The following is an 11,465-nucleotide window of genomic DNA, read 5'->3' as shown; positions in this document are numbered from 1 at the left end:
TAATAAGTTGTTACTCACAAGCTTTAACTATTCAAAGACCCTTTTGTATGACTCAATATGATAAACTTTTGATCTGTCTGAAGTACTAGTAAAAGTTATATCACAACCTCCCAGGCTTTTTCTTCAAAGCATCCTTTTCTGGAAGTTGGCCTCACTATTTCAGAAACATTTTGCAATCTGGGCTGGCTGGTAATTTCCCAAATCATCAAATCTAGGACCAATTTTGTTTGACTGTTATTCCTTTATCACTTTCCTCTCAAATTCTATTGTAAGAAGCAAGCATAGCTCCAGCCACTGCGGCCATCTGGGAGTGAACCAGTGGATGGAAGACCTCTCTCTCTTTCTCTGCCTCTGCCTCTCTGTAATTCTGCCTTTCAAATAAATAAATACATCTTAAAAATAAAGTAAACTGGGGCCGGCACTGTGGTGCAGCGGGTTAACACCCTGACCTGAAGTGCCTGCATCCCATATGGGCGCCAGTTTGAGATTGGACTTCTCCACTTCTGATCCAGCTCTCTGCAATGAGCCAAGTCCTTGGGCCCCTGCACCTATGTGGGAGACCAGGAAGAAGCTCCTGGCTCTTGGCTTCAGATCAGCACATCTCTGGCCATCGTGGTCATCTGGGGAATGAACCAGCGGATGGAAGACCTCTCTCTCTGTCTCTCTCTCTCTCTGTAACTCTTTCAAATAAATAAAGTGAATTTTTTTAAAAAATAAAGTAAACTTATTTCCAATCCATTTTCATTATTTGGGATTTTAGTATAGACATGTTCTACATCTGACACTGGATTTCTATTTCCTCATCCTCCCTTAAGTTTTTTTCTCAAAGCTATTGTTTACTATTTATAAGGTACTAGCAGAAAAGTCTCTCATCCTGTAGTTTCTGAATAAATGTGTGTATATTTGATTAATCATTGATATACATGAAGCAATCCTTGTCTATTACAGAACTGAATTTGGTGGATGCAGACCATGTAAATTGGTTTCTACTAAAAAATCTTGGGTTCCTGAAATTCATGGTTTGGAAAACGTGAAATAATATTCCTTTTGGCATTTTTCTTGGTGAAATATCAATCCCCAGTTATCTCTTTGAACAGCTGATTTCAGCTTAGGGAAGCTCTTTTCTTTATTGATGGCAATAAAACCACAGATTCATTTAAATATATAGATGAATGACTCCAAATTTCTTTACACATTTCTCTGCACACATTCATATAGTGTTATGTGGCAAATATTCAAGTGCTCTTTTCAGGAACAGATGGTTTAGACACAATTAATAAGGAGCCTTGAATTATTTGCATATTCATTAGATAATATCAGTTATCCCTCAGCCAGAACAAAGAATCACACAAATGGTGTTCGTGTTTCCTCCCATTAACACATTATTAAAAGCAAACTGTCTGTGTTACAAAAGAGACAGATAGTGATCCTTGACTGTGTAGTATTACCCATTGGGGTTTTTCACATGATAATGAAAGTGTAATTTATCCTGGTTTTCAGTCCTGCTGCACCCTTCTCCACTGAGCTGTCCCCATCCTACCTCTCCCCACACGACGCCCGCAGCAAAGTGCCGTCAGGTAGGGCAGAACAGTAGTTCTTTTCTGTTGCAAAGGTAGGCCAGACAACTAGAGTGAGAACTTAAAACACAAAACAAATAAAAAGACCACAACAACTTTGTGATACTGGAATCCACTTGAAAAGTTTTGTGATGACTATACAAACACAGAAAAATTTACAGATTAAGCATCAAATCAGTTTTTATTTAAAGTTTTTAGCCAACAGATAACATTATACGTTTTTTATCATGTATAACACGATGTTTCAAAGTATATAGAGATCATGGAAAATTTAAGTCTAGCTAATTAATAAATGGATTTCATAATAAAGATCAAATCAAAATTTAAAATTAAATAAATAAAAGCAATCGCATAGTCAATTTTATACTTTATTTTTTTTTCTTTTTTCTTTTTTTTTTTTAATTTGACAGGTAGAGAGAGAGAGAGACAGAAAGAAAGGTCTTCCTTCTGTTGGTTCACACCCCAAATGGCCACCACGGCTGGCGCTGTGCCAATCCGAAGCCAGGAGCCAGGTGCTTCCTCCTGGTCTCCCATGCGGGTGCAGGGGCCCAAGCACTTGGGCCATCCTCTACTGCCCTCCCGGGCCACAGCAGAGAGCTGGAGTGGAAGAGGAGCAACAAGGACTAGAACCCAGCACCCACATGGGATGTTGGTGCCGTGGGTGGAGGATTAACCAAGTGAGCCACAGCGCCGGCCCCTCTATCTTATTTTTCATTTTTAAATATCCAAATTGAATCACCTTGTCTTTCTCCTATGGATTTATGGTCACTTGTTGTAAATATAAAAGAATGCTGGGATAGCATCAGAAACCCAGGATAAATTACTTCTGTATTACTTTAAAAATTAAAATAAAGCTATTTGTATGCAAAGCTCTCATTTCTCAGAGGATAAGTAAAGGCACATCTGAGGAAACCTCACAATGTGGTGGCTGTACCTTAGGCTGCCACCAACACCTTGCTCTGGACATGAGTGACAGGGAGGTCACTGCCTTCTAGCACTGTGCAGTCAGACTAGGGCAACACCAGCCACGTGTGGCCTCGTCAATCCCAGTCAAAGAAAATGAGGAAGTGGCTCTGCAGCCACACAAGGCACATTTTGAACGCTCAAGAGCCACACATGCCCAGGGGCTGCTGGGACACAGAGCACGGGGTGCAACGTTCCCCTCGCACAGAAAGTCCTCTGAGACACCACTTACCAGAAGGTTCCCCTGGAGGCAAACGGCAACGCTCTCAAGAGAACTGAGAATGACTGGCAGACACTGCAGAAGCAATAAGCAGTGAATTCCCACAGTGAGGAATGCGAGTCATTTATGTTAGAAGTAAGAAGTGAGGACAATTTCATGAAAGGAGAAGAGTATATCTGACAGGAGTTGAGAATTACTCATCACGGAATTTCAAATCTAGACTGAATTGAAAACACAAGACAAATCCCATTTCCTCTTCTATTCATTTTTTAAATTATTTTATTTATTTCTCTATTTATTTGAGAAGACAAATAGAGATTTCTCATTCACTGATTCACTCCCCAAAGCCATCAACTGCTAGAACTGGGCCAGGCTGAAGCCAGAAGCTGGGAACTCAATTTCGGGTCTCCCACTTGGGTGTCAGGGAGCCAAGAACTTGAGTCAGCCCCTGTTACTCACTGGAGTGTACATTAGCAGGAAGTTGGAATCAGGGACAGAGCTGGAACTGGAACCCAAACATTCTGATATGGAATGTGGGCATTTCAGCCAGCAACTTAACTGTTAGGCTTAATGCTCACACCTCGGTGTTTTCAAGACAATTAGTACATGACGAAGAACAGTTTTTCAGAGATTTTCAAAGAAAATATTTTGTATTCAATTGCGTTACTTAAAATTTGAAATAAGAAGAAATTAGGGCCAGTGCCGCTGCTCACTAGGCTAATCCTCCACCTGCGGCGCCAGCACCCTGGGGCTCTAGTCCTGGTCCGGGTGCAGGATTCTGTCCTGGTTGCTCCTCTTCCACTCCAGCTCTCTGCTGTGGCCCAGGAGGGCAGTGGAGGATGGCCCAAGTGCTTGGGCCCCTGCACCAGCATAGGAGACCAGGAGGAAGCACCTGGCTCCTGGCTTCAGATCCACACAGTGCGCAGGCCACAACGCGCTGGCCATAGCGGCCACTTGGGGGGTGAACCAAGGGAAAAAGGAAGACCTTTCTCTCTGTCTCTTTCTCTCTCACTGTCTAACTCTGCCTGGCAAAAAAAAGAAAAAAAAAAAGAAAGAAAGAAATTAGTATATACAATCTTGCATTCTCATCAAATATTATTGAGTCCCTTCGATGATATCAAGATTCCATACTTTAAAGATAGTAAGATGGAAGACCTATTACTCTATTAAAAAAAAAGAAACTATTTATTTGAAAGTCAGAATTACAGAGAGAGGGAGAGACAGAGAGAGATCTTCCATCTGCTGGATCATTCCCCAAATGGCCACTATAGCTGGAGCTGTGTCAAGCTGAAGCCAGGAGGCAGAAGTTTCGTCCAGGTCTTCTATGTACATGGCAGGGGACCAAGCACTTGGGCCATCTTCTACTGATTTTCCCAGGCCATTAGCATGGAGCTTGATCAGAATTAGAGCACCTGGGACAGGAACCAAAGCGGATGTGGGATGCCAGTGTCAAAGGCAATGGCTTTACCTGCTAAGCCACAACACCATCCCCAATCTATTGTTCTTGAAGAGCTACACATTTACATATAAATAGGTCAATTACTATATATAATTGCGAGGTTTGTGACTTGTAATGGGAGCTGATACAGCTTGGAGAAAGAAGGAAAGGGAAGGTCATGGGACTCGAAGTGTTAAGAGAGAATCCCAAGAGATAAATTCAGGCTGGAAAACATGTGGAGAGAGGTAAAGGCAGAAAAGGAAAGGAAAACAACAGAGGAGAAGGAGTCAGCAGAGGACATTTGCTGAACATAAGCAGAGTCCGGCTGCTCTCGATGGACGGATGGACGAGTCCTCTTTGTAATGGATACCTGCAACTTTCTAATGCCTCTGTAGTGAGTCCCCAGCAAGTGTGTGGATTGGCAATCACAAGCAATCACCACGGCCTCCATGGTGCCCCATGGGAGAGGCTCTGGATAGGGACGGGGGAAGAGTTTGTGCAACAGAGCGAGTGTTCAGAGGGCGTCTCAGGCACTACTGGAGGGTGTGTGCGTGCTGTGATGGCAGGCAGGGGGGTCAGCCTGGGTATCCCACCATGCCACTGCTTTTCCCTCCCTAGCCACCACTCTCCAGCTTGACAGTGTAGCAAGAAAATCCTGGGAGCCCAGCCCTGGAAAGTGTCCCCTGCTCCAGTGCCCTGTTGGAGATGCCCAGGGTCCAGTGCCACACTCCGGGCCTGCTTCCTGATGCCATGGAGGAGAGAAGGGGCCGGTGTGAGAACTGTGAGCACCTGTGAGAGCAGCCAGCTCTAGGAGAGCAGCAGGTCTCCTAAGGAAGAGAGGAAAGGGCGTGTGCAAGAACATGGCAATTTTTCTAGTAGCTACGGAGGCTGGACAGACAGCTGGCTGTAGAGCTACTGTCCACCTCTGGACTGGGGCCAGCTCCAGGGGTTCTTCAGGACCCCTGCGAGGCTGGAATGTGCAGGATTTCATTAGTTCATCCCTGGAGAATGTGTCAGAGCAGAGGGACACAAGGGAGAGCAACTCACAGCAACCCATCTTGAACACTTTCTACGAGAATACAGATGAGAATTATTGTTTGATGGAGCCACACAGTCTCGTGATTTCAATTAATAACTCCAAAATCTCTACCCCTAACTGCTCGTTCAAGCTAAAATTCATATTCCCAATTGCCCTGGAAGCAGTTCCCCGAATCATCTGAAAACCCAGGTCTTCTGGACCCCTCAGATGGTCTAAACCATAGACTTTACTGTCACTTTCCCCAAGTTTGCTTCTCCACCAGCAGTTCTAGCCTTCACTGCGATGCTAACAGCTCTACCCACCTTTGAAAGCATTCTAAGCTCCCTCCTCCTCCTCATGGGCTGGGACCACACCCCGTGGCTGATTCTATGCCCGAGACCTCAGATCCAGTGTAGCTGGAGCATTTTCTGTGACCCAGCAGGGGACGGGTGTTTTCACGTGGATCACTGAGTTAGGCCAGAGGTTTCTCCCCAACTTGTAGGTGCTCTTTCGTCCCACCAATTTTTCCCAGCATGTTACAAAAAATTCAATGAAAATAGAATTAAAAGAGAATGCATGATTCTCATGAGCTTTTTGATGTGAAAATATGCCTTTGTATTGGAGTTTTGAGTCTCTCTTTCCACCCCTTGCAGTTAATTAGGTCGAGAAAGGAAGCACATTGTTATGTTCATTGAGTACAACACACAATTTCCTGAAAAATGTTTATTAAGGATATTTGTATTCATTCATTTATAAATTACCAAAAGTTGTGAAGCGCTATATTTGGAGGCACTACTTTTAAAAACATACAACAGAGTGTATGTTTGTTCTAATGGTTAAGATATCAGGTTAAAATGCCCACAACCCCCTATCAGAGTGCCCGGGATTAAGTTCCAGCTGCACCTACCACCCCAGCTTCCTTCTAATGTGCGTCCTGTGAGGCAGCAGGTGAGCAGCTGAGTCCCTGCCACTCACTGGGAGACATGAACTGGGTTCTTGGCTCCTGGACTCCAGCCTGGCCCCAGTCCTTGTGGACACGGGCATGTGGAGAATGCACCAGCAGATGGAGGTCAGCCCTCCCCCTCTCTGTGTGTATCAGATAAAATGATAAATACCCAAATACATTTTTAAGAAAACATGAGAGGGGCCAGCAGCCGCCCGACTAGGGGCCTGGGCCGCGGGCTCTGCCGACGACCATGGGCTCCGTGTCCAATCAGCAGTTTGCAGGTGGCTGCACCAAGGCAGCGCCAGAGGACGTGGCCCGGGCGGCGGAGGAGCCGCAGCTGCTGCGCGGGGCAGGCATCTGTAAGCGGATCAACATGTGCATGGGGTTCGGCTTCCTGTTCATGACCGCCCGCCCCGGGGTCGCGCTCGACCCCCTGGTGGACGTCTTTGTGCACCAGAGTAAGCTGCACGTGGAGGGCTTCCGGATCCTGAAGGAGGGTGAAGCAGTGGAATTCACCTTCAAGAAGTCCGCCAAGGGCCTGGAATCCATCCGTGTCACCAGGCCTGGTGGGGTGTTCTGTATAGGCAGCGAGAGGCGGCCAAAGGGGAAGAGCATGCAAAAGCGCAGATCTAAACAGGTGCTACAACTGTGGAGGTCTAGACCATCATGCCAAGGAGTGCAGGCTGCCACCCCAACCCAAGAAGTGCCACTTCTGCCAGAGCATCAGCCATAGGGTGGCCTCGTGCCCCCTGAAGGCCCAGCAGGCCCCCAGTGCCCAGGGAAGGCCAGCCTACTTCCGGGAGGATGAGGAGGAGAGCCACAGCCCTGCCACACTCCCTGAGGCCCAGAATTGAGCCACAGTGGATGGGGGCTGTTTTTTGGCTATCAGGAAGTTTGAAGGAGCAGGCATCAACTGCAGAGTGGAGAAAGTAGGGACAGAGTGGGTTGGGGGAAGCTGGCATTGCTATGTATCCCAGGATGGGGTTCACAGCATCACCCCTTTTTCCCTCTTGCCAGGAGGAAGGAGTGAGGCAGGGAATTCCAACCATGCTGTATCCAAATGCAATTAAGGGGTTTGGGGAGATATCACCCTGTAGCCTGCATGCTTTATCTGAGGCCCCGCGTGCCAATCTCTAGCTTTGGAAAGTCACCTGGATGGGGGAAGTTTTCCTTTGAAGGAAGGATATGGAATAATACTTCCCTAGCCAGGGTGAGAAGATTGGTTGTGGGACCAGATTCCTGGACCCAACCCCCAAACTACTATGTCCTGTGGGAGGGACTCTCGGGAGCAAGGCAGGGTTTTCCACATCTTGTTTCCTCATAACTCGATCCTGGGACAGGGTGCTGGGAACTGTCCCAAGCAATGGGTTGTGACGATCCACAAAAAGGGTGGCTAGGGGAGCAGTCCCGGACCCACTGCTCCAGAGCTCACTCCTGACCCCATTCTGGGCCAATGCGATTTATTTATTTGCTCCCTTGGATAACTGCACCTTGGGTCCCACTTTCTCCAGGATGCCAACTGCACTAACTATGTGCAAACGACGTATCTTGTGCATTTGAACTTGTTGTTTTTGTTTGTTTGTTTGTTTGTTTAATAAATAGTCTGGGTTTGTATTTTTGTATATTTTAATCAAAGGCCCTCATTCCTGCACTGTGTTCTCAGGTCCATGCGCGATCTCAGGGATAAGTCCACAGCAGCTCCAGGTCTGCATAGCAGGAAGGCTTTTTGTTGTTTTTATCACCATGGAGAGCAACTATTTGGAGTGCACAGCCTATTGAACTACCTCATTTTGCCAACTGGAGCTGGCTTTTTTGCCACAGTGTCCTGTTGAAACCACCTCCACCTTGAAAATGTTTCAGGGAGATGAAGTGTTAATGGGGTTGCCCCGTGATTGAGCTCCTCCTCCCGGAAGATTGAAAATTAGTTTGGACAGGGAAAGATGGTGCAGAGAAGTCAGACAGGCCACGCCAGGTGAAAGGCCCAGAGAGGAAGCCATGGTCAGGGTTGCCTGATCCTAGGACACAGGCCTTTTGCTTCACTTAACAGAGCCATCCTTCACCAGCCAGATTTAGGAGAGGCCCACTATGCACAACAGGGTGTGTGTGTGTGCACACACGCGTGTGTGAAAAATGGGAGCTGGTAAAGATGAGTTGAAGACCAATACCACTGTACACATCCTGTGCTGTCCGGGGTGAACATGGAGCAAGGACTAAAACATCCTTAACCTTCCCAAATTCTTGGCTTCCAGGGAGACCCATAAGTGAGGGCCTCAGTGGTGGTGTCTGGAGCCAGTGTCCTGCCCTGTGACTGTAGTGATTACTGTGTCATGGTAATTAAAGGAGAAAGGGGTTTCATTTACATGTTGAGAGATCACTGCAAACCTACCTCACTGTGTTGAAATGGGGCAAATGCAATAGAACGATTGGGTGATGTTTGTCTGGTCCTGGGTTCCTGTCTCCCCCAAATGCTGTCTCCCTTCAGTTATTGTATTGTCTGGGCTTTGTAGGACTTCACTGTGTCTCTGAGTTGGTGATTGCTAAGTGGCCTAGTTTGTGTAAATATAATGTGGTGGTCTTTCTCCATGTTCTTTTGGGGTTTTATTGTTTACAAACTTCCTTTTGTATTGAGAGAAAAATAGCCAAAGCATCTTTGACAGAAGGTTCTGCACCAGGCAGAAGGATCTGAAACACAAAGGAGGCTCTCTTCTTGAAGCAGGGATCTTAAGCTGTCTTTGTTGTTCCGCTTCCCCTATCCTATTCTGGATCTCTGTCCTTAAAATTTGACTCCTAACCTACCCTCTTCTCCATTCCCCCATCCACAAAAGGAAACCTGCACCCCCACATGTAAACATTAAATCTTGGGTATCTCCACACATCTAAAGGATTCCTACAAAAATCCTGAACAAAATAGGAAGCTCCACCCCTTGTTCCCAACCTCCTGAGTCAAGACCATTTCCTGATGGGACTCATGCCAAAGACTTAAGACACTGATGCATTTGGATGGTTCAGACCTCAGTTTATCTGAAAGAAGAGAAGCTATTGGGCACCTTCTGTGTAGAAAAGGGCTTTGGAGACCAAGAAGGGGACTATGAATGTACATCCAAGTCACTCAGGAACTTTTATGCAGGCGCAAGAAACGTATGTCAAAGTGGCCATAAGATTGTTTGATAGGAGATGGATGAATGTAACTCCATGTTTACTGCTAGAAACCAAAGCTTTGTGTGAAATCTTGAATTTATGGGCGGGAGGGTAGGAAAGCTTGTGTCTGTTCTTTGGCTCACCCCCCCCCCATTCCTGAACTGCAGGAGAATAAGCTCCCTTGGGTTTGGTGACCCCATCACTGGGGAGTGTGTATTTGAAGGTTGATTTTTGCTGTACTGGGTTCCTCTTTTCCCATTTTCTAATTGCTTTGTAACACATATGCTGACTCTCCCCATCCCTTCTCCTTTCCCTGGGGGAAATACAATGAATAAATCAAGACTTATTGGTACTGAAAAAAAAAAAAAAAAGATGAGATAGCCACTCTCCATATTATTGATGGCACTATCAATAAACCATAGTTTTATTCCAAAATAAACATTGATCTGACCCCATTGTACATAGCCTGACTGCTAAGATCATAAAGTTGTTTTATGAGTATGAAAATTAACTTAAAATTGATCTCTGTAAAAAATAAGAATGGGAAAGGAAATGAGGAAGAATGGCAGGAGTCCAGGTTGGGAGGGAGGTAGGGGAGGAAGAATCATCATGTTCCCGAATCTGTATATATTAAATGCATGAAGTTATATTTCTTAAACAAAATGCAACAAACAAATAAACAAGAACTTAGAATAGTGATAGCCAGAGGCTGGGAAGTATTACAGGGAGACAAACAAAAGGAGGTTGGATAATGGGTACCAAAACACAGAAAAAAGCAGTAAGTCCGGTGCTCCACAGCAGCCGAGCAACCCTAGCTCACAACATTGTATTAATCCTGTATGAAGAACTACAAGAGAAGAGTTGGTAAACTTCAAACATAAAGAAAGGATAAGATAAAGGAACTGAAAATGCTAATTACCTGATTTGATCAGTTTATACTATATATGTGTGTTGAAATGCTGCTGCACTGAATCCCATAAAAACTTCAGGTATCACATGTTAATCAAAATCAAATCATTATTAAATAGTTATTAAACCATAAGCTTGGGACCAGTGCTGTGACATAGCAGGTTTGGCCTTTATCTGAGGCCACTAGTTGAGTCCCACCTGCTTCACTTCCAATCCAGCTCCCTGCTGTTGGCCTGAGAAAGCAGTGGAAAATGTCCCAAGCTCTTGGGCCCCTGCACCCGTGCGGGAGACCTGGAAGAAGCTTTGGCCATTGTGGCCATTTGGGGAGTGAACCAGCAGATGGAAGACTTTTCTTTCTGTCTATAACTCTGTCTCGCAAAAAAAAAAAAAAAAAAAAAAAAAAAAAAAAAAAAAAATTAAAAAAAAACATAAGCTAGAAAAATTGGGTGTGCTTGAGAAACATTTATTTGGGGAGCTGTATGTTGATCTGTGACTCATTGTAAATCACTTGAACCTCTTGAGCAACAGATTGTGCGTTATTGACACACTCACAAAGCTCAGTCATGATCTGCACTGTGACACTGGGATTATTCAGAAGCTTCTATCAAGACTTAGGCTGTGGTCTTTGTCACGTATCAGAAACAGGTGATACCTCCAGTATCTGTTCAGTCATCCACCATACTCTGTAGGCAACACTTAGAGGCTGTCCAGGCCCCTCAGTGGCCTGTGCACAATTACAACACATCTGACACGAGCGTTAGGTGGCTCCTGGCTCTGGCACTGGCCCAGTCCCACCCTTTGCAGGGATGAAAGTGGGGAACGAATCACTGGTTGGGCTCTGTCTGTCTCTTCCAAATAAATGTATTTTTTAAAGAACAAAGTATTATAGGAACTGGCAGAGTAATGACCAAAGCCACAATTTGGTAAAATTTTAAGATGGGATGGTTGTGGGCAGGGAAAGTGGCAGGGCAGATCTTGACAGAATGATTCACTCGGCCATCAGAGGCTACAGAGTAGAGGGAATCTTCAGTGTGTCTGGAGTACAGAGCAGGACAGCAGCAGAAACAGGAAGACAAAGGATGGCCACTCTGTTTCCAAGCTGTCCTCGCTGAACACTCTGCAGGTCCAGGGCACAGGGTGCCCTAAGATGCTCCCCAGTCCACCTCTCATAGCAGCAAACATGACCGGCAGTGACATCTGACATGACACTGGCTCTCAGGCCGGTATAGCAGGATGAAGGTTGCATAGGCATTTCC

General features: G+C 45.6%; 1 pseudogene; it reads left to right on the top strand.

The window, feature by feature from the left end:
* Nucleotides 1–6,412: 6,412 nt before the first annotated feature.
* LOC133772989 (protein lin-28 homolog A-like) lies at nt 6,413–7,016 on the top strand (annotated as a pseudogene).
* Nucleotides 7,017–11,465: the final 4,449 nt, after the last annotated feature.

Source organism: Lepus europaeus, chromosome 13 (assembly GCF_033115175.1).
Source record: "Lepus europaeus isolate LE1 chromosome 13, mLepTim1.pri, whole genome shotgun sequence".
In the NCBI taxonomy this organism is placed as follows: domain Eukaryota; kingdom Metazoa; phylum Chordata; class Mammalia; order Lagomorpha; family Leporidae; genus Lepus; species Lepus europaeus.
Note: the sequence above shows the minus strand (reverse complement) of the source record. Positions and strands in the feature narration are given on the sequence as shown.